At 41.0% G+C, this 24,571-nt stretch overlaps 1 long non-coding RNA gene across 3 annotated transcripts in view; it reads left to right on the top strand.

Annotated features, from left to right (window-relative positions):
• Positions 1 to 24,571, top strand: part of LOC136791435 (uncharacterized) — a 132,205-nt gene that overhangs the window by 41,438 nt on the left and 66,196 nt on the right. For all 3 annotated transcript variants that reach the window (XR_010833510.1, XR_010833511.1, XR_010833512.1), the window contains one exon: positions 16,094 to 16,260. This is a non-coding gene — a long non-coding RNA (uncharacterized lncRNA). The remainder of the gene's footprint in view (positions 1 to 16,093; positions 16,261 to 24,571) is intronic.

Raw genomic sequence — 24,571 nt, 5'->3', positions numbered from 1 at the left:
CAAAAAATAAAAAAATAAAAAAAAAATCATGGTGTTTATGGTGTTTAAAACTGCATGAGAAAATATTATGCAACTGACAAGTCTCCAGGCAGAAACACTTATTCTGGTGCATTGCTGTAAAACTTCTTGTGTATCCTGAAAATCCATGGTTTTGTCTGCCTTGATAAGGTGGCCTTCATCTCCTGCTGATTTCACTGTTTGCGTTGTTTATTGCTTTACTGATTATAGCACAGAGCTGACCACTAAGTAGGGCATAGATAGATTTTTCTCACAATACTTTGCATTGGAGATGTTTTGAATGGCTGCAAGGCCAAGAAATCACTAGACGCAATAAGACATTCCAGTGGTGTGCTGGTCTAGAGTGTGCAGCCTGTGCTGCGTTTGATCAGGCTATGCCAGAAGTTAAAAATCTACCATAAACTCCTGTGCTCAGCATTTCTGATGATACACGTTGATTGTACTTGGACACAGTCATTCTGAGAATCATTTTCCTATCATGATTTATTACTTGACATTGTGAGATATTTCAAGTGCTTTATGCTATTGAACTAAGCTGTATTTATCATATATCAAGTCTATGTGGACACATACAGGGTGTTGGACATGTGCCTAAATTTTTGAATGGCTTTAAGTGTGCAAGATGCAAGAGCTTCGAAGTTCTAGCGAATTGCTTGTTTGCTTCTTTAATGCAAATAAAATTTTAATAGCTTAAGGAGACCTGAATACTTGAGGCTCTTATAAATTTGAGTTCATTTTTTGAAACAGAACATTCCATCTGAAAAAGGAGGACGTTGGGGGTGGAATAATCTCTATGGTCAGTTTAACTCACTAAGGTATTAGTGACAACTTGCAAGTTTCTTCATGAAGAAAATATATGGGGCAGTCTTTCCTGTATTCTCTCCCTGAGGGCTACTCATCTGCAGCTGACATCTCTTCTGTAAGATAGCTTTCTAATTGAGAGTCAGGGTGCTATTACAGCAGTATTGAGATGGCAGCCTCTGATGTGATGCTCAGTCTGGTAAAGGAACATATTTTTTTTCCTTAATTATTCAGAGGGTTCTCAAACTCTTTTGGTTTCTACGAAGTGTGACTTTTCCCAGATTAGTTCAGAACTGTGTAGCAGAGCAACCCTGTTTCTTGGAGGATGTTTTAAGGAAAAATAGGTAATGGCATCACATCATATAGCTGGACTGTAAATGATGTAATAATCCTTTTTTTAATGTTGACTGGATTATGCTTGTAATATCATGGGTGAAAGCATTAGAAAACATCCCAGTTCTAGGATTTTGGGTAAAACACACAGTTCTTGGATGATTGTGCCATCAAGACCAGTATGTGTGTTTTCAACTAACTTAAGTATGTTGCTAGAGGGAAGGGTGGCAGCTGTTAAAAGGGGGGCAGCAGCATTCAAGGTGGGGAGCTGAAGGCTTTTATGGGCCATACTCCTATGCTCCGGGGGTGTGAAGGAAAGTGGAAGAGAACAACCGTGGGTGAAGTTGAGGTGTAGTGAGGTAGCCTGGAAGCCCGAGTTGTAAACTGGGTTGGCTGAGGCATCTGTTCTGCTCCTCTGCCCCAGTTATTGGGAAAGCAATTTGGGGTAAAAACCTGGAGTGAGATGATGTCTACTCACTCAGCTGGTTTCACTGCAGGTGTGTTAACACCAGGCTTTGCTACTGTTTAAGTTTAGCTGCCCTCAGTAGCCACTGGTAGGTTCATTCCAACCCCTCTTGCTGGGTATTAAAGCCCTGATGTTATATTGTTGTCTTCATAGGGAGAAACGTGTATGCTGTAAGGTGATGTATAATGGAGAAGGGAATAACTCTGAGGTCTTTAAAAAGCTGGGTTATCTGTAGTGCATTCCTTTCCTCTACGGTTAAGACAATGAATTGAACATGGAAGTTCCGTGTGAGTAAATACTAAACTTAGTACAAACTACATCAGAGAAGCTTAATTTCCCTTAAAAAAAAAAAAAAAAGGAAAAATGCAAATTACCCTAAAGAGTGTGAGCCATCTTTTGTAGAAGAGTTTAATTAAAAAAAAATAAAAATGTTCTGAAATATGAAAAATAAGATGAAAAAATCATTTTCCTTTAGAATTTAGCAATACGTAGTATGCTTAGCGATGAAACTTCACAAATTGCTATGTAGTGTTTTTTTATTATTTAGCTATTCTAGGAAAATCAATTTAGCTGAGTAACAGTGATAGGATCTCTAGCTATTATCTCCTAATCATTAATTTCTTCTGGACTCTGTTTAATACAGTGGCAGTGGAATGTTTAATAAATCATTAAAATAACTTGGATTTAACTGAAAAATAAATTATTAAGCTGTAACTGCAACCTGTCCCCACTCCCAACCCCCCAAACCATCTTCACTTATTAAGGCATAATTGAATTAATGTACAATCAAACTATAAATACAGGAATCAAGAGCTTAATATATATATATATATATAAAGTGAATAAATATAGGGACTATTAGCTCTGTTCTCCAGAGGGATTTTCTGGTCTGGTTGTCTAATAAGCAGACTCCTGAAAGCCATCTATTGAGGTAAATAATGTCATATGATTGTCACATTGATGCTGGAGACAAAAAATTATACTGCAGAAAGTTTTGAGAAGAGGGGGAAAAAAGGGGGGACTGTGTGTGTGCATAAACTTTGCATGACCAGTGGGTGAATTCCTAGTGTTAGCGATCACAAGGGACAGAAATGCTTTGTGTTTTTCTTGCAAAAAGTTGGACCCATGTATTCGAAAGAGGAATAGACAATCCCTGACAAAAACTTTTCAAGACGGAGTAAAACTTTCTTGTACATAGAGATCTAATAACAGCCCACAGATCTCTGTATATATAGCAAGTTTACTTGCTCTATTTCCTTTTCAGAATACTATTCTAGACAGAAAAACATTAATTGTATTTTGATTGTTTAAACTTTATGCCCAAGTACACTTTTTATCATAGTGAATTTGAATAGTAAGTGGCAAGAATTTTGGGAAGGAATCACAGGGACATTTAATGACTGAGGAATGGATAAGGACCATTTGTGAGTGCTCAGTGTCAACATCCCTGGTTGATACTAAGTAATGCAAAACCTGAGGGTCTTGATCTGGTGTCTGTTTACCAGTACCAGTCTTCACAGTAGCTCTAGATTTCATCTTTTAATATTAATGAATTAATGTTGATTTATGAGACGAGTGGGAAGAACTAATGATGGCGAGCAATACCACTTGACTGGGTGGCATTTTATTTATTTTTTCCTTGGTAGCTTTCCTGAGTTCATCCAGCTTCATCAGTCTGGATCCTGATGTTTGCAAGGTTATGGGTAAATTCTGTGTTCATACTGATTGCTGTGCCTTGACAGACACTGTAGGGGGTAAAAAGGTTGTGGAGAAGGGAGAAGAGTAAATGTCAAGAGCAAATGCCTGAACCCCCTTTGTGTATTGCTTATTATGAAAAGAATACTGCTTGCCGCTATGGGCACAGACTCTTCAGAGTCCGTTTTACAATGGGTGTGCTAGGTAAGGACATACTTTGGTTTAGGTCTGGATGGAAATGCAGATGGAAACAAGGTGTTGAGTAGTTTCTCTGTTCAGCTTTCTTTGCAAAGGTCATGGCCTTTACTACTTTGGTTGTGGGATTATACAAATGAACCTGAAATAATTCAGGAAAATAGGCTCTGTCTGCACTTCTCTACAGCCAGAAATGAGAGCAGATGTATCAACTCATAAGGGAAGTAACAACAACTGTGTTTCCTACAAAGTAGAGATTTGCAGCATTTTTAAAGCTCTCTGGTCTCCCTAATAAATCTAGAATTTATATTTCAAAGAAAAATTTTGCAGTACCTCACTAAAAATAATAATAAAAAAAAATCTTAGCAACATACAAAAGTGATTATCACATACAGGGTTTACTCTAAGGGCCTCAAAGACTCTACATGTAACGTTTTATAGGAAACCATAAGGAAAACAGTGACCTTCTAATTCTGAAGAAAGGATACTTAATATTCTCAGACCCTGCACTAATATTAGCAATCTCATAGATAAGAAAGAGGAAGCAGATATATCTGTGTTCTCCTTAATCCTCCACTTTGTTTGCTGCCCTGCAAAGCAGGGCTTTGCGAACTTGGAATTACAGGGGCTCTTTGGAGGGATTGCTATTTCTTGAGTTTGCTGAGAGGATAGAAGATACATTGCATGGCTGTATTCTGCCCATCTAAAAGCACAGGTCCAGTGTGATGTGTTATTGTTAAGCTGCTCAAATGTTCGAGTTACCTGTCTCAGGGTAACCTTGTACTTTCATGGGAGAAGGGGAAATCATGTCTCCTAGTTTCCATCCCTGTGCTTTACATCTTAAATACTGGGTAGAACAGAGGAAAAGGTAAATGGTAACTGATATTTTTTTTTTCTGCTCCCTTGCACAGAAGATAGAAAAGAGCATTTGTAGGTGTTTTTAGCCGCTATTAATCTATGCAATTGTAATCTTGGTAATTTTCTCCCTTCAAACCATGGAAGACACTGAAATAACAGCCTAAGGAGGCTTGGAAATCGGGGCTTGGCATTAAAGCCTAGTCAGCTTGCATTGCATTGTGTAGTAATTGCTAGCTAATGTAATAGCAAAACCATTACAATGACAAAATCTTAAAGTGTATTTCTCTTTTGATGTGTAAATTAAGACTGTCAGAAAGCAGTCCCAATATTAAATAGGCCCCCTCTTCCATTCTAGTTGGAAAACACTGCTTAATCACTGGCAGCATATATATTCATTTGCTTGTGTCTATCATATTCACTACCATCATCTTTTATGCAGACTGGAGGATAAAGATTTACAGGGGCTATGAAATGTTCAAGAGTTCTTCTGTCTGAACAAGTTTCCTGATGGGGACAAAGAAGCAATGATTTTTAAGCGAAATTCTGCTAACATTTTCATAGCAAACCATGCAAAATTCAAGCTTCATAGGCCTGAGTATTTTGGTACTTTATATCTTTTCAAATAATAGTGCAAGATTAAAGAATTTCAGGAAAGATAACGTGTTTCCAGGGAATCAAAGAATTTTCAAGATAAGCTGCTAGCCTATTTGTAGAAATTACAGAAGCTTCAATAAACCCAAAACAGCAACCATCTGTTTCTTCCATTCTGTAAGTCTTAATTGTTTTTATTATGGCATAGACATAAAAATATAATTCTCCAAGTTATTTTTAGCTGCCCATATAAAAAGAAAATGGAGCAAATGTTCCCATATATTTGTGTTTGCTTTCTCACTTTAGCAGAATTCTTCACAGGTGTATTTCTTCTATCAAAGGCCTCAAGCAGTCTTGTGAATTGCCAAGGAAAGTCAGAGGGATATTTCTTCATAAAAGAATGAAATACGTTAGAGACTGTCATTGTTCCTCCTTATGTGCTTGGTTGAACTTCCTTGTTCTCTTTCTTCCTCTTCTATTCCTGCCTCTTTTTTTCTTCCCCCCCTTTTTTTTTTTGGATAATAGTCATGGCTCCATAACAGTGAATCTGTTCCACATAGTTTGGGTGGACATTGAGTATCTTATCTCCTGTTAGGGTGTAGCGAGGACCTTGGAATTATCAGTGGTTCTGTGATCCAGTTCAGTGCCACTCAGCTCTAGTTCTGTCATATTTGGCATCTTTTTTTCTAGCTGTTAGAGAATACAAACTAATTTGGGGGAGGTTTTCAGAGGCTTATGTAGTGTCCTAAACTGTTTCCTGTGGAGGTGGTAGTTTCATTATTTCGGCACTTGTGAATCCCATCAATTGCTTCTGGCAAAGAATAAAAACAACAAAAACACAACTACATTACTACATTTACCAAAAACAGAGAGCTTGCAGTATTCATAGTGTAATGCCATGGAGAAAATAAGCAATTAAGTTGCTAACATGTGATTCTACATCAAACAAATGACTTCATCTGGGATTAAGAATGAAGATAGGAATTGCACTCATCCTTCTTCCACACGACGTCCCTACTTTGCTGCTCTGCTGAAGGCTGTATTATATGAGGCCCAAGACCTCAGCATTGACCCAGAGAGCATTTCATTAGTGATAATACATATGCCTCATCTGAGAGAAGCTGCCCAAAAGGGCCTCCTTGACTGTAGTGTGACTCTGTAGAGCCACTCTCCAGACAGTGGGCCATGTCATGGATGCCAGCTATAAAGCCCCAAATACAATATTCTTTCCCCTCAGTGCTTTTGCTGCCCTGTTGTGTTAAGCATGAGCAGGTGGTTTGTCGTCATTGTATCGCTTAATGTGGAGGAATATTTCTGGTGACTTTGATCAATGTATGTAAGGTAATCGCTGTAAGACAATTAAAAAGAAAAAAAATGGCCACTTTGAAGTTGCTGGCAGGAGAAGGAATTCTTCCTCACAAGATTGCTTTTTTAATTTGCTCTATCCACTAGAGGAACCTAAAGTTTGCATAACACTTATTATGCTAATACAATGATATTCAGAAGTGCCTTTCTCCTCCGACTTGCTAATGAACAGGTTAGTCATGACCCCTTCTCTACTTTTGAGATGCAACAAAATGTAGAATCAATAGAATCTTTTTATTTCTCTGATGATAGAGAAAGTAATCTAAACTTCCAGTAAACCTGAAGTTATGTACTTTGTAAATTCAACAATTAAAATGTAAACGTGAGCACCTGGCTAGTTCCTTGAAAGATCAAGACAGGAACCTCAAAAATATTAATTACAAGAATGAAAGGGAAACTGTTCAACACTAATTTTTTTTTCTTGTTTCCCTTTCTTGGCTTAGGAGTTGAAAATATGCCACAGAGTTGGAAGAACTCAAGAAATGAGATCTAAAAATAAATTTAATATCGCAAAAACTTGCATTTATCTCTTAGGCTAACAGCCTAACCTCTTGGGAGGGAAACCCTTAGCTTCCTTCCAAAGATGGGAAAAAATGGCTGTTTTGAATACTGCTCTTTGTAGGCCTGACTCAGGCCTGTAAACCTGACTCGGGCCTGGAGGTAGGGACCTCCTTGCCCCAGGCATGGCGGCCTGGAACAGTGGGTAGAATCATAGAATCATTAAGGTTGGAAGAGACCTTCAAGATCATCTGGTCCAACCATTGCCCTGCTACCAATGTCACCCACTAAACCATGTCCCTAAGCACCACGTCCAAACTTTCCGTGAACACCCCCAGGAACAGTGATGCCACCACTTCACTGGGCAACCTGTTCCAATGCCTGACTACTCTTCCTGAGAAGAAATGTCTCCTCATTTCTAACCTAAACCTCCCCTGGCACAACTTGAGGCCATTCCCTCTAGTCCTATCACTAGTTACCTGTGAGAAGCGGCTGACCCCCGCCCCCCCAGCTCCTCACAACTTCTTTTCAGGTAGCTGTGGAGAGCAATAAGGTCTTCCCTCAGCCTTCTCTTCTCCAGACTAAACAACCCCAGTTCCCTCAGCCGCTCCTCACAGGGCTTGTGTTCCAGGCCACTGTTCACCACTGGCTGTTCACCAGCTTCATAGCCCTACTCTGGACATGCTCCACGGCCTTGATGTCCTTCTTGTACTGAGGGGCCCAAAGCTGAATGCAGTACTTGAGGTGCGGCCTCACCAGAGCAGAGTACAGGGGGGCAATCACCTCCCTGGTCCTGCCGGCTACACTATTCCTGATACAAGCCAGGCTGCCGTTGGCCTTCCTGGCCACCTGAGCGCACTGGTAGGTACTGGTAGCTTTTATTCACAAACTCAGTAATAGCCTGCAGTAGTTTCACATCAATGGGCTGCTCAGCTCCACCATGCTGCTTTCTTACTCCCCCTCCTCTGAAGGAGAGGGGGAAGAAAATACAATGGAGGGGGAGAAAAAAATTCTCCTGTGTTGAGATAAGGCCAGGGAGATTGCTCACCAATTACTGTCACGGGCAAGACAGACTCAGCTTAAGGGAGATTTATGTAATTTATTGCCTATTACTAACAGGGCAGTGAGAACTAAAAGCATAATAAAAACCCCTTCCTCCCCTATTCACCATCTACCTCCTCCCTCTGAGAGGTGCAGGGGAACAGGGAATGGGGGCTACGGTCAGTTTCTGATGCTTCATCTCTGCTGCTCCTTCATGCTCAGGCTCTGCCCCTTTTCAATGTGGGCTCCCTCCCACGGGATGCCATCCTTCCTGAACTAATCCTGAGGAGGCTTCTCACTGGCAACAGCTCTTCAAGAACTGCTCCCACATGGTTCCGTACTACGGGGTCCATCTGTCAGAAGCAAACTGCTCCAGCATGGGTCCCCCACAGGCGGCAGCTCCCCTCAGACTCCTTGCTCCTGCATGGGCTCCTCTCCATGGGCTGCAGCCTCAGCCTGGGGCCTGCTCCTGTGGGGGCTCTCCATGGGCTGCAGCCTCCCTCAGGCCACTTCCACCTGCTCCACTGGGGGCTCCTCCATGGGCTGTAGCGTGGAGATCTGCTCCATGTGGGACCCATGGGCTGCAGGGGGACAGCCTGCTCCACCAGCAGCCTCTCCACAGGCCACAGGAGAACTTCTGCTGTGTGCCTGGAGCACCTCCTTCTGCCCTGACCTTGAGGGCTGCAGGGCTGAGTCTCACTTTCTCTCTCCTTGCTCCTAGCTACTGTTGTGCAGTAGATTTTTCTTTTTTTTCTCCCGTCTTAAACCTGTTCTCCCAGCGGTACAGCTCACCATCTTGGCTCTGGCCACAGGTGGGTGTGGGACTACTCACAGAGGCCACCCCTACAGCCCCTCACTACTTAAACCTTGCCATGCAAATGTGTAACACGGCCTTCTTCTTTTTCTCTCTCTATAAGCACAGCAGGAATGGGAGGTGATTGTTTTCATTTTAGGTATTACTTTTTAATATATACTGGTGATTGCCTTACTAAGTAGCAGGAAGCCTTTTGCTTCCATGTCTTTTTCAACTTTACTTAGTAATCTGAGTTTCAGTATGAGAGAATATATTTGGGGGTGTGGGGTGGGGAAGTACACTATACTGTTTGAGATGACTGTATGTGTGGCTGTTGAACTTAAGGTTTGTTACAGAAAATACAGAATAATGTGTTGCAGAAATCTTTCCTGCTTCATAACCTGAGCAAAGCAAACTTTTTTCCTTTTTTTTTTTTTTCTTTCCCTTGTAATGTTGATTTCCCCCATTCCCTTTTCTAAATGCTCAGGACCTTTATTAGTGTAGCCAAGAAACCCAGTATAATAGGAGTCTATTGCAAAGAAAAGTCTTGATTCTGCCAGAAGAGTGAATGAGAGCACTTGAAATGATTACCCTGGCTTGCTTTCATTTCTTCTGGTGTTCTAATGGATGAATTTGACATGTTTTTATTTTCCATTTTCTTAGCAGCTTTGTCAACCAAACGATGAAATCTGATACAGGGTAGGCATTAAGATGCAAGTACTTTTCAACTTTGAACTCTGTAGGAAGACCTTTGATTAAGTCAGCATGGCTTAAAAGGATTTAGGCAATAACCTGAAGGCTGTGCTAGTGTTAGTTACGGACTGTTCTAAATGATGTGAAGTTGCTTGGTTTCCAAGATTTATCTTGCCACTGTAATCGAGCTACCTCACCTGCCTGTACCTGCATTGCTTCCATGACTGTAGTCTATGTCTTGGTGCTGTGTCTGGTCTCACCAGTATCTATTTCCCAGCTCTTCGTCTGAAGCACAAGCCTTTGGGTTCACTTTCAGGGACTTGAGGGGTCACAGTAGTCATCTGACTGTTGGTGTGCTTGGTCAAGAAAACTCTGCTTGAGTCATACACTCTCACCCGGTTCTGCAGAAAAGAAGGCCCTTCGAGGCTCTTCCAGCTCGGTGGCCAAGTGTAGCAGTATGTTAAGGGGAAAATGGGAGAATTGAAAGAAATATGATTTTATTATAATTCCTTTTCAGGTGTGCACCTGCAGTTTCACCTCCCCCTTGCTCCCTCTGCACTCATAGTACTATGTGTAAGCTATCTAGTTCTAAATATTTAAAGGTTGTGGCACTTTTTTTGGTTTCTAGATCCTACTGAATCATGACTGTTAGTGGAACAAATCTTGACAGTCCTTGGCCAGAATATCTTATTGGAGTTCAACGTTTAGTACTGTATTTTCTAGGACAATCTGATGTGAACAGTTAAACTAATGCATCATTGGAAAGAGCAGTCACTTTAATGATGTATTAATGTCACTTCCTATGAAGGTGAAATGCAAGGTAAAAATGTATTATGCAGAATGTGGTGCCCTCTGTGGAATAGTGGAATAGTGTCTGGAGGGCAGATGTATGCCAATGATCGTAGACCAAAAACACTCCCCAAAACACTTTTATTTTTATTAATAGTAGTAATATATTATTATAATATCTTTAATGTTCTCTAGACTGATTTTACTTTACCATTTGTATAGCACATATGGAGAACAGCATTACAATATCTGAGTGTTGTAAGTAAAGCGAGGGAAACTTTATTATAATACCGCTTTTAAAAATGCTACTTTGTTTCTGTTGGATTTTAACCAAGTTCACTGGACTGCCTGCAAGGTATGAGTGGACAGTTTGCTGGGGGTTCTGTCAGAATTACATGTATTACATGTGGAAGAGAGGCAGATGCATATTGGTTTTCCGCTACAGTCAACATCTTCCTTATCCAAACCCAGAAGAAACGAATCCGTTTTTGAAGGGTTTCCATTCCTGTGTGTTTTCTGCTAGAGGGCTCTGCAGTCTCTTCTCTTAATTAACTCATACCAGATATGAGATACCAGGCAGAATCTCTAGCTGTATCTTCCCAGAGGCCTGCAAAGATGATTATGGCTATGGTGAATGAACACCTCAGAAATTTTATGTCTTAGGCTTTTAATTGCTCTTGAATAAGTCACACTTAAGTTTTTGTGCTCCAGTAATCTGCATGGGAAGGATAAAATGTTGGTGCCAAATGTTTTGGAGCATTTTAAGATTGATGGTTGGTGCTCGCTAGGGAATGTGCAACTGGCTCAAAGGTGTCTGTTCAATGCTGTGCTTTCGCAGGGTTTCACATTGGTTAAAGATGTGTGCTGTAGGGTTGGGATTTCTTGAACACTACTAGGCTTTGTGGTTGAGGTGCTGCTGCTCTCACCCCTGTGATTTTTCCTCGGGTGTTTTCTGAAGCACAGGAAGCAATGCTGTTTGGAAAAACGTGATTTTGTTTGTTTATTATTGAGTGTAAAATGGGAACATTATTCTTGAGTTCTTGAAAGCGTTTGTGTGTATATTGTTTTGTTTTCTTCAATATTTATGTTAGAAAATGTTGTGCTTTCTCCATGGCTGAACCCCATGGCAGGGACAGCTGTATCGGAATCCTGGATGTTTTTGTGTGTTTTGTCAAATAAATGTTGCAGCAATTTTATTTCCGTGTGGCCTCTAGAGGATTGTGTGTCTGGCTGCTGTGATTTTTAAAAAATTTTTGACGTTGTAGCAGCGTTGCCCTAACAAAGTATTGCAGAAAAATAATATTTGGCTTAAGCATTTTTTTTTTTAACACAAAGTTCTGTGGTTGTTTTATTTTTTGACCCTTTCCCTATAGCTAATGGCTACTGTGGTACATTGTGCTCGTATGCTCACTCACTAGACCTATATGTGGTTTTGAGCATCATAGTCAGCTGTGGTTCTGGCTGCTTTACCAGTATCTTTCTCCTTGTTTGCCCTTTTACTGCACAAAGGGTGTGTGATCTCACCGTGGCTGCTTTCAAATCACTGCTTTAACTCAGATCACCACTTGAGATAACTAATCCTGTGATTAACAGTGTACTTTATTCAATTCTTTTGTCTGCTCAGACCCATGAAAGGGGAGATGAGTTGCCCTTAACCACAACCCAGCTATCAGGAGAGTGGATGATGGCAATTAGCGTGTGTATACAAACATATGTAATAAACACACCGGACAGCAAGTGTGCAGTTTATGAAGAAGTTGTGAGGGAAGAGGAGTCTAATAGAAAAACTTAAAAATCCCATTATTTCATAGAAAAAAAAATCCTAGTAATATCATCATAGAATCATAGGATGGCTTGAGTTGGAAGGGACATTCAAGACAGTCTAGTTCCAGCCCCCCTGCCATGGGCAGGGATGTCTTCCACTAGAATCAAGTATCAAGTAACGAAGCAAAAACCTGTGTATAATTAAAACATTTAAAAACTTAGAGTTGCTAGAAATGATTTTGCTATGTTATTTGCAATGGTTCCCCCTTCCCTTTAGCTTTAAATAAGAGAATATTAAAAAGACGGACTGATTGTTATTCACGAATGTAGAAGAAAAAAAGAAGAAAGAATATCTAATTGTACTTGTTAGAATAAATAGTCAAACTCTGATTAGTGTGGGATGAATTAATTATTAAATCTACCCACGCACTCTTTTTTATTTTTTTTTAATTCAATTATGCATCAGCAAATGTTACCATGCAATCACTAGCAACGTGCTAATTAGTATTTATGAATTGCTGTTTTTGATGTCTGACCTTTTGATAATTTCCATTTGTGGAGATGATTTTAGGTATACAGTGATCTTGGAGAACTGTCTTTTTTTTATCCCAGTTCTGAATTTCTGATACACTGTTGAGGTAGCAATGACTTACAATCACCTTTTAGTTTCTTTATGAAAGTGGGAAGTTTAATGCACAGAAAGGGCCACCATAAATCACTAAATTAAAAAGAAATTCTTAAAGTTAGGTAAGGGAATGTATGTGCATGAGCAACCACTGGAAAGTACTACGAAAGGCAGTAAATGGATGCCTTTCTAAAATCAAGCTTCCTGTCTTGGTGCCTGAATTGGATTTCGTTGCCCGTGTAGGAGAAGTCACTGGTGATATCTTTACTAGTTATTTATGCACACCAGTATGACTTCATTCTGAAAATATCCATTTTGATACCTTCAGAAACAGAAGTCTAGTGTTCCTAAATTCCCCAAGCACCAACTTGTTAATTGCCCAAGTTAAAAAGTATGGCATGAGTGCCATCATAACTAATTGAATTACTAGATGGGAGTGTGGTCAGTGCTGCTCAACCACTTGTTTACATGAAGGTTTCTGCTGTGTAAGAAAAACACGTTACTGGTTTGATTTCCTCCCTGTCCTGCCCACGCGCTTTGTGCTTATCCTTGAGCGAGCATTTCTGTGGGGGCAACTGTGCCAGAATGAGGTCAAGTGTTGTACACGTTAACAAAACAGCCCTACCCTGCTCACTTTTTTTTTTTTTTTATCTAAGGAAGAAGTGAAAAGAAGATTCCTGTATTTTTGATGTTATTGTTTACAAAATTATATATTTTGTTTATATGTTAGATCTCTGTAGTTTGGTTTCAATAGTAAGATACTCTTTCTTGGTGCTGAGTATTCATTGCTAGTTGGAGAACTTCACCATGTCTCACAGGCAGAACTTCAGGGCACCTATTCTGTTGAGGAAACAAGCTTGTCTGGGTAAGAATTGCAGAATCTTAAATGCCTCCATGCCTTTTAGATTTTGGATTATACTGCTTGCCTATCTGACAGAGGATTATTTTCCAGTATGCTATTTAAACCCCATTAGGCACTGAAAGATATTTTTTTGGCAAAACTAAGAACCGTTTTGATATCAGAAAATTTAGTTTAGTCAAAATGAATTAAGTCTTCTGTTCATATGGTACGATTAGTGTGGTAATTCTCCAACAGACTTCATAGGTGCCTTGTGTGCTAGGGGCAGCATGGCATCTTCATGATATCATTCATTCTCAGTGAGTAGGCCTATAAGTTAACCATAGTTGTTTTTTCTTTCCTTTTTTTCTCATCTTTTTCTTTATTTTTTGTTTTGTGAACTTCTACTACAGAGTGAAGTTAAGTATATTCATATAGTCTTGTGCTATCCAATACAAATATGCCTTCGTGACCCTTTTTTCCCACTTGAGCAGTATGAAGTAACTTTGTGGCATTGACTTGATTAAATATTAAATATTCCATTACGTTCTAGATGTAAAATTAAACTCAAGGACAAATTATTTTTATAATACCATTTGTCTACGTTCTGAGAGTGATTACGAAACTTACTAAATCATAAAGATGCTCTAGCTAGTCAATAGCTCAGAATTTGTAGACGTTCTTTGGGCATAACATTGACTCTGTTTTGAAACTGAATGTGAGGTAGAAAATGCACTGAATTCATTTGCTTTTCAGATTTGTTGTTGTGATTATATTTTGGACATTCTCCCTTTAAGTGTACAGAAACCTGACATGAACCTAGTGAGATTTAACTGAATAAACAATAATTTTTTGAACATCGACATAACTAATAATTTTACTTATGCAAGATGCAAAGTACCCATGGGTAAAATCAGAAATTTCAGCACTCCAAGGGAAGAATAGATCTCTTTTTGTTTCACATAAGGAAGTATAGTTTCTGTTGCTAGTTATGTTGCATTAATAAATAGCTATTCAGCAAAGCAAATAATTAAAGCTGCAGTGAAAACAGCAATATATTAGAGCAGTTCTGTTTTTCTAGAACTGATCTATTCTGACCAAATTGGAGGTGGTTTTTGTGTTCTACCTATTTTGCCACCTTAAATTTTGTTGGTTATTGTCCCTTATATAGCACCTACATACAACCATTTGGTCAAATGGTAAAATGTATTCTGGCATTTGTGAGATAAGTTTGTTCCGGCTGGTTTAATTTTGTGATCATAAGCAGGAAAGCCATGATCATCTTGAAACCTTTTTCATTTACCTTCAGGTCTGTCTGTGTTGGTTTTCCTTTTACTTTCAAAGGAATTTGAATGTAAAACTGCTCTGAGGAAAGCCCTGGTAGAAAGAAAGCCCTTTGTGTACACACAAAACTAAAGAGAACTTTATTTCAATTTAGGTAGAACATGACATTGCTGTACTTTGATTTCTGTACAGTTTTAGGGTGTTTTGCTCCCTATTGTAATTGAGCCACCTTAGCTGGGCACTGAACTGAGTTTCTTAATGAGTGGAGACTTCAACTGAAGTCAATGCTTCTTACACCAGGAAAAGAGCTAAGTAATAGTCGAGGGAAGAGATACAAAGGTAGCCTTTTTCAAACCCAACCAAAATGGCCTCATGCTAATGATCTACACTTTGATCTTCAGAATTCTAGCGTTGTCTCACTAAATGATAGATTTTAATAAGTGAAAATCTGTGGTATTCAACTGTTTGAAAAAAAAAAAATGCCTTTATTAGGAGAAAAATCTGGTTGGGTAGGGAGACACTGTATCCATTACCTAAATTAAGACCAATGTACATTCTCTGTTTTTTCTGTTATTGCTGAGACCAATACAATGGAAAAGTCCTCTTGCAAGTCAGCACTTACAAATATCACTGTGCATTCCTGATGTACAGTCAGCATGTGATGAGTGCTTAGTGCATCTCTCACAAATGTGACATGGTAATTTCATGCTGGATCAAAAAAGGAGGGCGGTGTGTGTGCTGATGAGTTTATGGATTCCCTTCACATGTTTTGCTAAGTCAAGACTGCTTACTAGGAAACAGCTCCCTCTGCTCGAGAGCAGGTTATGAATGCAGGTGGTGCAAGGACTTGGCAGGGTTAATACTCAATGGTTCTTGGATGTCTTGGAAGTTGGACGCATGATTCAAGAGGTTACTTTTAGACCCAAAGTGTCCCCTGTTGAGAGTAAAGTACAACCTCCACCCTGTAAAGCAGTGCTTTCATCTCTTGCTTTCTGTACTCCCTATTTAATAATCCTATAATGGAGTTCCCACTTCCTGTAGAGCATTTAAGTCCCATGGCCAGCCTTCTTCTTTAGTTGCCTTTTGCAAGCCCCCACAGAATAATCTGCAGGACTCTATTTGGGGGAAGGGGGGGTGGGGCGGGGGAAGCTGTTAAAAAATACATTAGGAGGAGAAATGCCTTTTTGGCTTTCTGGAAGGCAAGTGCTTTCACATGAACTGCTCCCTGAAGATCATATTTATAGGTTGACTGAAATTGCCTCCTTTTGCCTTTGGCCATATGCTATCTTCCACACAAATCTTAAGCTATGATAATAAACTAGTTTTGCTAACTAATGTTGATTATGTAATAATTAGAGGCATTCCATTCTTGGCAACTTTCCCTAAAACACTAAAACAAGACATGAAATTTATTCATACTGAATAATTTTTCCATTCACCTTCCAGATCCTGTGTAATAGTTCTGCTTCTCTGTGACACTTCATAAAGCTATGCATGAGATATGCCCGTGCTGATTCACGTGACTCGTAGTTGGCATCTATCAACAAAGAATCACTTGTTGCAACTTCATCTGGAGGAAACCCAGAGCAGTCAAAAGGAAATGTTTCTCAGAGGTAAGAGAGCTTAGAGTTTTGTCATTCTCTCTTCTAGAGATATCTAGAGATAAATTCTGCACAGTTCAATCTGTCCAACTATATGGACTAAAATTTCTTACAGGTAAGCACCAGAAATACAGGAGAAAAAATCTCTTCAACTTTGGGTTTTGAGTTTTTCCTGTGATGTTTATTTTCAGTTTTCAAAGTAAGATTTTTTTCTATAATTAAGGTACTTATTTCTGTTTGCTAGAGCATTTGTATGGCTTCCTCCTCTTAATGATCAGAAAATGGAAACATAGGACAAGAGTGATAAAAGGCTTCTGATCTGTATAGGAGTCTAAGTAGCACATTAATATGTTTCCAGGTTATGCATCCCTTTCCAGTTCATGGAAGCAAGCTACGCTTTCATCCTTGTATGATAAAGTAGGGAGGTGAGCTGTTCAGAAAGCAATGCAATACAGCTTGAACACAGGCCTGTTGAGAAGTAGAGATGGGAAATGCATTATGAGAAATGTGTAGATAAGACTGACTTAAAGAGCTTCCACAGGAAAATCTGAGAATAGGCTTTGCTGTGGATGCTTTGGGAATGGCACTTGCTTGTCTTGCTGTGCAAGAAGTCCTAGTTATAGTTGTTTATGTTATGTTATGTTATGTTATGACGGGTAGATAAAAACCCGTCCCAGTTGGAGGGGGCGCCTAAGACAAGGCGACCTACACATTGCATTGCCACATCATCCTTCAAAAAAGAAAGAAGGGCTATTGTTATGGGGGGCTCCCTTCTGAAAGGGACAGAGGGACCGATATGCCGACCGGACCCAACCCGCAGAGAAGTCTGTTGCCTCCCTGGGGCTCGGGTGAGAGACTTCGCCAAGAAAGTCAAGCGCCTGGTACGGCCCACTGACTACTATCCGCTACTGGTCTTTCAGGCTGGTAGCGATGAAGTAGCAACGAGAAGTCCGAAGGCGATCAAAAGAGACTTTAGGGATTTGGGGCGACTACTTAGAGGATCAGGGGCGCAGGTTGTGTTTGCCTCTGTCCTTTCGATAGGGGGGATCGAAGCTGAAAGGCGTGCTGTTCACATAAACTCGTGGCTTCGAGACTGGTGTGACTGGCAGAACTTTGGGTTCTTTGATCACGGGAAGGTCTATGCTACACAGGGCCTGATGGCACCGGATGGGATGTGCCTCTCTCGGAGAGGGGTAAGGATCTTTGGTCAGGAGTTGGCAGGGCTGATAGATAGGGCTTTAAACTAGAGTCGAAGGGGGAAGGGGCTAAAACCAGGCACGCCAGTGAAGACCTAAGGGAAGGTACGCTAGAATCAGAGGGGCTGTGTGCCAGTGAGGTCCTTCGGGCAGATCCACAAGGTGCTGAGTGTAAGGAGACACACCTGAAGTGCTTCTACACGAACGCACGCAGTATGAGGAATAAAATGGATGAGCTAGAAGTCCTGGCCCAGTCCCGCAACTACGACATCATCGGCATAAGCGAAACCTGGTGGGATGAGTCCTGTGACTGGGGTGTTGCGATAGATGGTTATAGGCTCTTCAGGAGGGACAGGCAGGGTAGGCGAGGTGGTGGGGTGGCGATGTATGTGAAGCAGGGGCTGGACTGTGTGGAACTTCAGGTCGGCGGTGGCAAAGTTGAGAGCCTCTGGGTAAGGATCAAGGGACGAACGAATAAAGGGGATGTCGTTGTGGGAGTCTATTACAGACCGACTGGCCAGGACGATAGCGCCGATAAATTATTCTTTACAGAACTAAGAGAGGCCTCGAGATTAACTCCCCTTGTCCTTATGGGGGACTTCAACTTGCCAGACGTTAACTGGGAGTGCCACACGGCTGACACGAGCAAGTCCAGGAGGTTCATGAACCACCTAGATGATCTTGGTGCAGGTGCTAATGGAGCCAACTAGGAAAGGTGCCCTCCTAGACCTGTTGCTAGAAAACAGAGAGGGTCTGGTGGGAGATGTGGTGATTGGTGGCTGCCTTGGTCATAGCGACCATGAAGTGGTTGAGTTCAAAATTTACGGTGACAGAAGGAAAAGTGCCACCAAAACCTCATCCCTAGATATGGGGAAAGCGGACTTCAGGCTGCTCAGGGAACTAGTCAGCAAGGTCCCCTGGGAAACTGCTCTTGAAGGCCTCGATGTCCACCAGTGCTGGTCATTCTTTAAGCGATGCCTCCTAGAAGCACAAGATCAGGCAATTCCTAAATATCGCAAGTCAGGCAGGCGGGGCAGGAGGCCAGCGTGGCTGACCAGGAACATTCTAATGGAGATTAGGCGGAAACAGAGAGTGTTTCGCTACTGGAAGGAGGGCCAGGTGTCATGGAAAGAATACAGGGATGCTGTTCGTGTTTGTAGGGAGAAAATTCGTGTGGCCAAAGCACACCTAGAGTTGAAGCTGGCTGTGTCTGTGAGAGAAAATAAAAAGGGCTTTTTCAGATATGTGAATGGAAAAAGGAGAACTAAAGAATACATAGGGCCGCTCCTTGATAGGGAAGGTCTCCTCACAGACAATGACATAGGCAAAGCAAAGACGCTTAACACCTTCTTTGCCTCTGTCTTCAATGCCGATGATGGGCTTCGGGACCCAGGGTGCCCTGAGCTGGAGGACCGGGACGGTGGGGATGACAAACTCCCAACCGACCCTGAACGTGTGCGGGATTTGCTACTCCACCTGGATCCCTACAAGTCCATGGGTCCGGATGGGATTCATCCCCGGGTGCTGAAAGAGCTGGCGGACGTCATCGCGGAACCTCTCTCAATTATTTTTCAACGATCCTGGGAATTTGGAGAGGTCCCGGTAGACTGGAAGCTGGCAAATGTTGTGCCGATTTACAAGAAGGGTCAGAAAGAAGACCCTAGCAATTACAGGCCTGTCAGTCTCACGTCAGTGCCTGGTAAAATCATGGAGAAGATGGTTCTCGAACTTACTGAGGCGCACCTGGGGGACAAAGCAGTCATTGGTCCCAGCCAGCATGGGTTTGTGAAGGGTAGGTCCTGCCTAACTAACCTGATTTCCTTTTATGATAAGATCACCCGTATGATGGACCAAGGGACACCAGCTGATGTGATTTTTTTGGACTTCAGCAAGGCTTTTGACACGGTTTCCCATAGGATCCTACTGGACAAAATGTCCACCATACAGCTAAATAAAAACATCATACGATGGGTGAGCAATTGGCTAACAGGCAGGGCCCAAAGGGTTATGGTAAATGGGGCTGCGTCAGGCTGGCGGGCGGTCACCAGTGGGGTCCCTCAAGGCTCCATTTTAGGGCCAGTACTTTTCAATATTTTTATAAACGATCTGGATGTAGGAATAGAAGGTATTTTGAGCAAGTTTGCTGATGACACCAAACTTGGAGGAGTTGTGGACTCGAATGAGGGTGGAAAGGCCTTGCAGAGGGATCTGGATAGGTTGGAGAGCTGGGCGATCACCAACCGCATGAAGTTCAATAAGAGCAAGTGCCGGGTCCTGCACCTGGGACGGGGAAACCCTGGCTGCACATACAGACTGGGCGATGAGATGCTGGAGAGCAGCCTAGAAGAGAGGGATCTGGGGGTCGTGGTAGACAGCAAGTTGAATATGAGCCAGCAGTGTGCCCTGGCGGCCAGGAGGGCCAACCGTGTCCTGGGGTGCATCAAGCACGGCATCGCTAGTAGGTCAAGGGAGGTGATTGTCCCGCTCTACTCTGCGCTGGTGCGGCCTCACCTCGAGTACTGTGTGCAGTTCTGGGCACCACAGTATAAAAAGGACATGAAACTGTTGGAGAGTGTACAGAGGAGGGCTACGAAGATGGTGAAAGGCCTGGAGGGGAAGACGTACGAGGAACGGCTGAGGTCACTGGGCCTGTTCAGCCTGGAGAAGAGGAGGCTGAGGGGAGACCTCATCACAGTCTACAACTTCCTCGTAAGGGGGTGTCGAGAGGCAGGAGACCTTTTCTCCATTAACACCAGTGACAGGACCCGCGGGAACGGTGTCAAGCTGAGGCAGGGGAAATTTAGGCTTGACATCAGGAGGGGGTTCTTCACAGAGAGGGTGGTTGCACACTGGAACAGGCTCCCCAGGGAAGTGGTCACTGCACCGAGCCTGTCTGAATTTAAGAAGAGATTGGACTGTGCACTTAGTCACACGGTCTGAACTTTTGGGTAGACCTGTGCGGTGTCAAGAGTTGGACTTGATGATCCTTAAGGGTCCCTTCCAACTCAGGATATTCTATGATTCTATGATTCTATGATTCTATGTTAAGCTGTACCCTGGTGTGATTAGTCTTGTGTAGATGGGTGAGAGGGAAATGACAGTTGTGTATAGCTGTAGTAAAAAGCCGGTATGAATGAAGGAAATTTCATGGATCAGATTTGACCTCTGCAGCAAACGAGCTGTGGAAATCCTTGAATCTTTCACCCAGAAAAACAGAAAGCATGCATTTTCCTCTTCAAATGGTCTTCAACAGTTTAACTTATTTTGCCATTGCTAGAAGGGCAAAAGCTCTTCCATACAAGTGCCTCTCTATTGAGCCTTATATTATTTCTAAATAGTTTTAGCTGAGGTAAGACACACTTGTCACGCTGGGCTCTATTTTATAACTTTCTTCCCGAGTGTGATTGTAATGAAAAATATTAGACAAAGGAGTCGGAGGAAGAAAAAAGCTTTTGGAAACATGCGTGTGGGCTGCAGCTAGAGCCCCATAGGTGAGTTAATTAGCATGGTGAGAGCCTGCCTCCCCAGTGTATTAGTACTTAGCATTATGGTACTGGTGTTTTGAAAATGCTCTTGAAACGAAGACTGCTCACAGAGCAAGATGATGATATATTGTGTTGTTGTTTATACATTTTTCCCCATATCCCATACTTCCAAGAGATAGCTAGCAGTGTTGCACAAGTTCATGCTGTTGCTGTGATTTTCTTTCAAACGTGATTATCTCAAAAACTGCAAATAAAAGCATGCAAAGTTAGGAAGTTGAGGGCAAGAAGGCGTTATGTTTGGTTCATCTACGACTGAAACTTTTCTTTAAACCTTTGTTGTAATTCAGACTTTCTCTCTTAGAAATCTGAGTCAACCTGCAGAAGCTAGAGTATTTAATGGTCAGTTACTAGGAAATTGAGACTGATCAGTAACTTCTCAGTCCTAAGTTTAATGGCACAGTAGGAACAGCACAAAAGGCACTGTATTTCAGTTTGTCTCAGAGGTCTCTAATGGTTTGTGGTGTTTGTTTTGCATCAGATACGCTATCACAAAGTAAAAGCAGCAAAAATAGGATATCATCGACTCAGTAGCATGTTGGCTTGTACACTGCCAGCAGCACCCATACTTGGCTGTGATGCTCAAAGCTTTTTTCCTTCTTTGGGGAGCAGTATGAAGAGAAAAATATAAAATAAGTGTGTAGCTTGCCCATAGATGTCAGATACCAAAGTCACTGAAACTTGTTGTTTAGATGATCTTGCAAAATTTTCCAATGCAGGAAAAGGTCTCCCTGGATCTTTCTATGATGTCATTTTTTTTCCTAAGCGTCCATAATTATTGCACAAAGAACAAACTAGTTCTCAGTTTTTGTTTCTTTCTGTATGAGGGTAATTAACTACCTGCACTTATGGCTGCAGTTCTTCATTTACTAGATAAGAATCTAGTACTTAATTCTGTTCGGTCTCAGTTGTCTGAATCACATTTACTTCCTGCATTTAGATAAGGACAGCAACTTTTAATACTCTATTAATAAATATTTGAAACCTTTATCTGTAATACTGTTCTCTCCCTATCCCTTTGTGTATTGATTTGTAGACTAATGTTGAGCTAATGTTAAGCTAATGTATGGAGTCTCTGTGGAAAAACTTCGTTTACCCAAATCTGCCAATTTTGGATCAGTATTCTGGAAGAAACTCATTCATTCATAACAAATACTGAGAGCTACGTCAAAGGAAAGTAAAAAGATCTTGTTGTGGGCAGAGTTGTGAATTTTTCTTTTATGCAAGTAGGTTAGATGTGAAGTTGATAATGATCACAAGGGCGAGGGGAAAGATTAATAAAAAGCCTCAGGGAAGAGGAATCTTGTGAACTCTAAGTACTGTTGAAAAAGCAGAAACTTTTACTGTGTTGTATAGCTGGCTTCTCATGTAGGCTTTAGATATTTACATATAAACAAAAGACATTAGCTGTTAATATTCAGGCAATCAGATGCTGAAGTATTTTATCCTCTTGCAGGAATTTGAAGTGCTAATGAATGATTAGGCTGCACTAACAAGCTGCCTAATTTCACTTGCAATGATTTAAGAAAAGTGTTTTACATCTGGGAGACACTAGAAATAAACAATTGTTAATCATTGGCAACAAATTTGTTGACTGTTCTTTCTGAGGTTACCTTATGATGGAGTCCTGTAGGGGAGCTGGTTGGTTTCTGGAGAGACCCCGTCAGAAAAACCCACATGGCTAATTTTGTTAAAGAGTACAAATTTATCCAGGAAACTATGCCAATGCATTTTCTACAGGTCTTGCTGTGGAAGTGTAGGTTGAGTATCATGGTCCTCCTGACTCTGTATATTGAAGTGTACTGTTAAAATCCAACTGGGCTTCCAAAGTAGCTTGATGAGTAATGGAGACGTATGAAGACACGGAGATAGTGGATCTCTGGGTACACTTGGCAGCCACATCTGAAACTAATTTCAAGATTAGAAGAAAATATACTGGTGTGAAATCCGCCACAGCAGATGCTGAGGGTTGCTTGCACTGAAGAGCATTAGATGCATCACCATCGGAATTTGTATGCAGACTGGACTTGCTCCAGTAGGATCGGTAGGTCAAAAAGAACAGATTGTTTTGGGCCATGGGAGAAGAAATAGACGTGAGGTGGGGATGTGCGTGTGGATATTCCAGGATGAATTTCACAAGACACAAAATCCATTGTAGAAGAGATCAAGTTGGGCAAAACCTCCTGTTTGGAGATGTGAAGTCTGTAACTTCTCTATTGGCCCCTGCTCCCGCCGCCCCCCACCCCCTCTTTCCTGCCTTCCGCAAGATAGAAGAAGAAAAACTTCATTACAGAGCTTTGAATACCCCATCTTATTTCTGGAGTATCAGTTTAGGAAGTTCTGGGAGCATTTTGCAAAACTCTTATAAGTGCATTACTAAGTAATATAGCAAAATCTGAAAGAAAATATGTTATAGATTTTGAACTGAAAAAACGTTCTAGCTAAAAGCATATTTATATATATTTTTTAGTCTCTTGGTGCACATAATTCTCATAATGCAGTATAATAAAACTTGATTTGTGCTTTACGTCAAGGACTATTCAGAAGGTAGGCATCTTTTTGCATTCAATCTGGACTTCTAATAAAACGAATGTCACGTGATACTGGCTGTCATATTCAGCATGTCCTTAAAAGCTCTGTTCCTTCTGCTTTCTTCATCCCACTTTTTTCTCTGTTCTAAATAACTTTTTCACTTAATTCCTGTAAGAATTCTAAAATTTGCCATTTCTTAAGTTAGCTGTTTTGGAGATGAGGACAAACTGGCCACTGTTTGGTCTAGTGCATATGTAAATTGATTCTGTAATTTTTTTTTCCTTCTCACATTAGATGAACAGGATGTACAATAAAAATGTATAACACAGGCATATTAGATAATGGAGAAAAATATTCTTTTTTTTTCTCTACCAGTATCTCTATTTTCTGCTCAGAGAGAAAAGGATACCTACTGTGATATTTTTTCCTTCCTTTTGTGTAAACAAGAGTCCATGCTTTATGAACTTTTTCTTATGTAGGTATTTAATGTATTCTCGCTAGCCAGTAAGGCATCAAAATGTGGATGTAACTGTATACATAAGAAATTCCATTAACTTTCACTATGGTTATGTATATATAGAGAGAGATAGATCCTTGGGTCACAGTTGATATAGTCAGCACCTTGCAGCATCGAACCTCCAGTCTTTTTAAATGTATAGTTTAAACATATATCAGTGCAATGCTGCTGTGTGCATGGTCACGCTGAAAGTAACAACAGGTGGTTCATTGTGCATGTAAATGTGTTTGATAAGAACAAAGGGCACTTGCCAAAAAATTATAAAACATTCAGGAAGGAACGTTGACATGCCACTGGTGAATACCACTTACAAAACAAAACGGAGTGACTTTTTTCATAGTTGGATTAGTAAGACAGATCTATTACAGGTGTATTTTCAATGTGCACTGCAGATTTTTTCTGCCTATCTGCTAAATATATGGACAGTTCTAACTTTTCTGATGTGAAACTTTAAAAATACAAAGTAATTAGAGGTCAGTAGTGCTGTTGATGATTTGGGAAGCTATATAGAGAAAATATTTACGGTCAATAAATTC

This window comes from Anser cygnoides, chromosome 9 (genome assembly GCF_040182565.1).
Source record: "Anser cygnoides isolate HZ-2024a breed goose chromosome 9, Taihu_goose_T2T_genome, whole genome shotgun sequence".
NCBI classification, from domain to species: Eukaryota; Metazoa; Chordata; class Aves; order Anseriformes; family Anatidae; genus Anser; species Anser cygnoides.
Note: the sequence above shows the minus strand (reverse complement) of the source record. Positions and strands in the feature narration are given on the sequence as shown.